Genomic DNA, 5,568 nt, shown 5'->3' on the forward strand with positions numbered 1-5,568 from the left:
TCTCACATCCTGGGCGAGACAAGCTACCTTTAGCTAGGAGCCTCTTTTCCTTCTGGCCAGCTCCCCGAAAACAACGTTCGACTTGCATGTGTTAAGCATATAGCTTGCGTTCCTTCTAAGCCAGGATCAAACTCTTCTTTTGACTATGATTTGGCCCAACAGTGGTAGAACCTGGTGAACCGGGCGTACTACTTCTCAACCTTCTACAAACTTTTCTTCTCTTATAATTTTTGCTACTTTGTTTAGTTTAGTGGTTGATATCTTAGAGAAGCTGGTAAAGTAAAGACAGACTATTTCGAAAGCAATGGTTGCTAGGAATGGCTTCAGTCAGGTCATCGATTCACCTTATGGTCGACTTGCTTGAATCGAAGAGGAAGAGCCCACCTGAATATTAAATTAAGGCTTTCATTAGCTCCTTCAGGATGTGATTGACGTATGGAACCACTGATAGTGAACCGTTTGTCTACCTCAGGTCTTACATTGAATGACTTCTCTCATCTAATCTATCGGTGAAGGATGTCTTTGAAGATCATCTGGTCTGGCTTGTTACCGTTAGTTCGTATCTCTATAGTCGATCTAGTAAAACGAGATATCCTATTGAAGTGAACGTTCACAAAGATCGGGAAGTAGTAGCCATAAAGCTATCCACTTGTGTAGTTTTAGGCCGCAGATGTCTACTTTTCTTGAATATGGAATTCAAATTAGATTCTAGAGTTTAACCACTGGGGAGAGTGGGTGAGCTTGCTTTCGAAAGTTTACAGTTTCCCGGATAAAAATCACCCGCTTGTTTACAGACTGAACTGATCTATAAAAAAAAAGACATAAGCGAGGAAAGGCCCTTCGCTGCTCTCTCTGTTTTTTCCCTCGAGCCTGATTTGAACCCATGTCTGACTACCTGTTGAACTATAAAAGAGGCCGCTCCACCGCTGAGCTACAGAGGTGGGGCTTAAGACGGGAAATCTCAATCGGCACACACATTTTTCATTCATTAGCTGTAACCAGCTGAGCTACCTGGACCTCTTTCCTAAAATATGCTTTTTGCTTATGCTTCTTCGTCAAGCTTTCGAGCAGAATATCCATACCTTTCTTTTAGTAGTGAATGTGATGCTTGATAATAACGCTAAATCCAGACATTTAAGGTGTAACACAATGCCTTAAGTGTGGGAGGGCAGCCCCTTCGCATGGTCGTTCTATCACGAGGTAGCGGGAGTGGGACGAGAGCTCGGCTAAGAGCATCTCCCTTTCAGTGACTGGGACAGGAGACAATTTTCTGAGTTTGCCTTGTTGGCATGCTCAGTGGTCATAGCGCCTCTGATTGAAATTCCATTTGCACCCGTCTCCTTCGGGGATCCATTAAAGGGATTGGAGTGGAATGGAAATTCCACCTATCCGCACCCTATCTCGCTGAAATTTAGATATGTGAGCTCGGAAACACATTTTCAAATACGCCTGTCAGCGCAGCTCTTTTTGGAACGGTACGAGCTGACCACTTAAGCAGATACCTAGACTTCCATTTTGAACCACCAAGCAAGGTAGCTGTGTAGGCGGAATATAGTATCCTTCGTCGGAATCAGGACAAACTGAAGGAACGAGACAGCACCAGATCACCTTTAAAGAGCAAGCAAGAACCACTGAAAGAGGCCGGTACCTTTCGTATAAGAGCCAACAAAGCTACTCATGCACCCGGAGCGAGCCACCTGGCGATTGAGGGGCAATCATATGCTTCTGTGAAATAATGATCCTCTCATCGGTGTTCTACCGAACTGAACTAATAATAGTTTATCATTTAGAAAGAATGGCGAAAGAGGCCTCCTTGCATTGCGCAACTAGAGCATCATCATCATCATCATCATCATCATCATCGTACTCAGTATATCCCACCAATAGCAAAGCTATGGTAGGGTCTGAGGAGGGTAATATGTAGGCAGCCTTACCTCTACCCCATAGGGATAGAGAGGCTACTTCCGGTGAGACCCCCGGCTCGATAGTAGTTTTGCATCAAGCCTTGGACATAAGGCACATAGCACTCAATCATCGGGACACCGGCTGATCGGTGCATGTACCCTTATCTTTCAGCTATCAACGCCACTACATGATGCCTGATTAACCTTCCGTCACTTTTAACGTTATTTTCACGAGATTAGTAAAATAACGTCAAAATTAGTGCAATTTCACTTTTGCCCACCCGAGGGTTCACACATATATACATCATATGTGCGCACCGCAAGCAGGGCTAATTGCCCAACTAGAGCGAAAAGCCTTATTGCATTGCGGCCCTAAGTAGCTATGGGGTGTTGATGTACTTGGAACCTAGACCGGTTACCCGAGTATGGAGGTTCGGTAGCCGTTAAATGATAGCATGAGATCCACGCTTCGGTAAGTTACAAGGATGAATGCAAATAGCAAGGCGCCGTGCTGTGTGAAGTGAGACTGGCTGCCCTAAGTTAAGTGCTTCCTTATTAATATTAATGAATGATCTTGCTCAGTAGGAGGCTTTCCCCCTTCTGTGCAGCCTGATTCTCTCTCTGGAAATGAGGGTGCCCTCGATTGACATTTATCATCGAATAAGGAATCCTTCCATGGATGAGAAGGTTGAGTTACAGTACAGACTCCGTTGGCTTTCGCAAGGAAGCATCTTGAAAGTTCCGTAATCTATGGTTGATGCCTCACTCGAACTCTATCCCATACCCTACTCGATGCTGAAGCTACTCTGCCTTTCGAAACCCAAAAAGAAAGTCGGGCGCTTGGGAAGCTAAACAAAACCTGAAAAAAGGAATCTGCTTTCCATCTTTGAGCTCAGAGGTTACGATCATCTCCTCATTAGGCTATTATAAAAAGTATAGCTGACTCATCAGCTGACTGGTTCGCCTCTTGTCCACTTGAGTTGTTTACTTCATTTTCAGACCTGGAAAACCAATGACTCTTCAGGTTAGGTTCTCTTTCAACATAGACATTTCGATGACCATGGATCAACTTCGTTCCACGAAACAGAAAGCAAATGAAATCTTACTCTTAGGGCGTTCGATTCCGCGAAATGGCGACCTGTTTTGCCAGAGTATTCTGCTGTGGCTAGCATTTTTAGGAATGCTTCTGACCATCTTAGGCCATTCTTGGTGATGGACCCTCCGGAAACTTTAGAAGCCTTGGTTCGTAAGGGCTCTTATCTTGAACTAACACTTTTATCTCGGCTTCTAGATCTATATCCTTTCGCATCAAGAGTACCCGCGCGTCTCAAACCCACCTTTATCCCAACAACCCCATGATGAACAGTGAGGAACCCGATGAGGTAAGTGGGATAACGTTCAGATCTTGGCTATCACAACAAGCAACCAATCAGTTCCAGTCCCGAGGGCAGGTAAAACGAGGCCTCGACGGATGGGAACCCCTACTCTGACTAGATTTTTGCGATCTCTAAGCGGGATTTTCAGTCATCTATCCTTTATCTTTCCTTAGCGAGTGAAGAAAGAGTGGATGTTTTGAACGAGTGTTGAGCGAGTGAAGTGCCCCATAAGCTATAAGGGCGAGCTATATGTATAACTTCTGTGAGCAGCGATTGAACTGAACGTAAAAAGTGCATCCAGCAGGAATCGAACCTACTAATTTGCCTGGTTGGGCGTTTTAACCATTCGGCCATGAATGCAAAGAGACTCAGCGAGTAAACTAGGTTTTGGTATTCCTTCTTGAGCTTCTATTTCTTCCGTTAAAGGTGATTCGAGAAAAGATGGAATAAGAAGACATGTTTTCCAGAACGAACAAGATACGGGTTGAGAATGGGGAGTTAGCAAAGTTAGACAAGATTGGAATGGGCATACGAACATGTATTGATGTACCATATCGGCTAATGCTCCCAGGTTGATGCGATGTATTCCACCAGTTGACTGAAGACTTTATTATGTCGATCGGTCCAACACGGATTGAAATATGAGCCGGTTCGATAGGAAGCTTTTGAAAACGCAGTGCACCTATGTAAATAAGGAACGAGATTAATACAGAGGTTAAACAAGCATCCCACACCCAAAAGGTGCCCCACATAGGTCTTCCCCGAAACCCCCCAGTAACTAAGGTAAACAACGTAGAAAAAGCACCCATTTCTGTACCGGTTCCGAAAGAGCGAAGAAAAAGGGATGTTTTGTTAATAGGAACAAGAATGTGTTTATAGCCGTAGCGATATAAACAAGAATACTCATCCGAGCTGCAGGAATGTGTACATAAGGAATACGAGAATTTCCAACTTGTAGAAGGTCTAGTGGTGCTACCCGAAGACTTAAATGAATAGCCATCGCTGTTAAGAACAACCGAGATCCAATGAAAATTTTCGCGTAGCTTCTGGTCTTTGACAACAAAAAAGAAGGTTGTAATAATGAAAGGGACATATGATCATTTTAGTCTAGCTAGTGGAACAATAAATACGAAGTGTCTAATTATACTTATGGTCGTTTGTTTTCAAATAGAAAGACACCAAATTCTCCGGGAAGCCCTATCTTTCGAAGGACTTCTCGATTTGCTCCCCCTAACGAGCCCCCTCCAGCCTACCCGCCGGACCACCCCTTCTATCTCTCGCGACTGACCCCTTGTTAGTTCGTAGAGCCGACGCTGGGCGGCCAACCTCATGGATCACGCGTCTGGTCCCTCTCCCATTGGGCGAGAACTTTCAATAAAGCATCTCTCACTTGGAAAGCAGGAACCGGTCTGCTTTGGAGATCCCACATAAGTTCCCGGATCTTCAAATGGGGATGCGACGTCCAATTGTAGCTTAATCTTAGTATTTTGGAGTACACTTGAGGTCGCTACCCTATTCCAAAGGAAGAAAGAAAAGAGGAAAGCTCCCTTTCTATTTCTTCTGTTGTTGGTCCCGACGGACGCAGAGTTAAGTCCAAATCGAGTTGGGCATTTGAGGAACCCTCTACTGGAGGATGAGCGCAAATCCTCGATTCGTCGTCCTCCCTGGAATCACAAAAAGCCATAATATAATAGGTATTCCTAGGTTAATAAAGGTCAACGAGATCGAAAGAAAAATGATATATACTAAGATATCAAGAAAAAAAGATTGGTAGTTTCGAACCGAAATCGAATTTCCTTTTCGTACCATATGCTCTTAGACTTTACTTTCTACCCTTTTTTCCCCTGTCAATATTAGTTCTCTTAACTTGACACTTACTTATTCCCACTGAAGCTAGTACGCAACGATTTCGATTCCTATCCGGATTATTCCCCGCTCTCCTCTATCAATATATATAATAAGTATACTCTGAATCCATTCTCTCTCAGAGGATTCAATCTTATTGGTCCTACGTTACGTAATTTTTTTCTCTTTGCCTTTGCTGAATACACTCGGATAGCGAGCAGGCCTGGGCCGGCCCGCAAATTGGAATTGGACTTCATTCACTTGATGGGCTTTCGCTTGAACAAGGTGGCGTGACCCATGCCTAGTACCTTTCCGGGTCAGGACTATATATATATATATATATAACAATAATTGTGGCGGATCAACCCACTCGTAGGATTGGTTCACCGTTCATTCAGAGGGCCCAATTCACCCCCCGACCTGGACGAGACATTAGAGTGATG

General features: G+C 44.2%; 1 pseudogene; it reads right to left on the minus strand.

The window, feature by feature from the left end:
* Positions 1 to 137, minus strand: part of LOC143564981 (18S ribosomal RNA) — a 1,943-nt pseudogene extending 1,806 nt beyond the window's left edge.
* Positions 138 to 5,568: the final 5,431 nt, after the last annotated feature.

The sequence above is a fragment of the Bidens hawaiensis genome, unplaced genomic scaffold (assembly GCF_021521415.1).
Source record: "Bidens hawaiensis isolate Kalapana, Puna unplaced genomic scaffold, B.hawaiensis_p1.1 tig00022193_1, whole genome shotgun sequence".
In the NCBI taxonomy this organism is placed as follows: Eukaryota; Viridiplantae; Streptophyta; class Magnoliopsida; order Asterales; family Asteraceae; genus Bidens; species Bidens hawaiensis.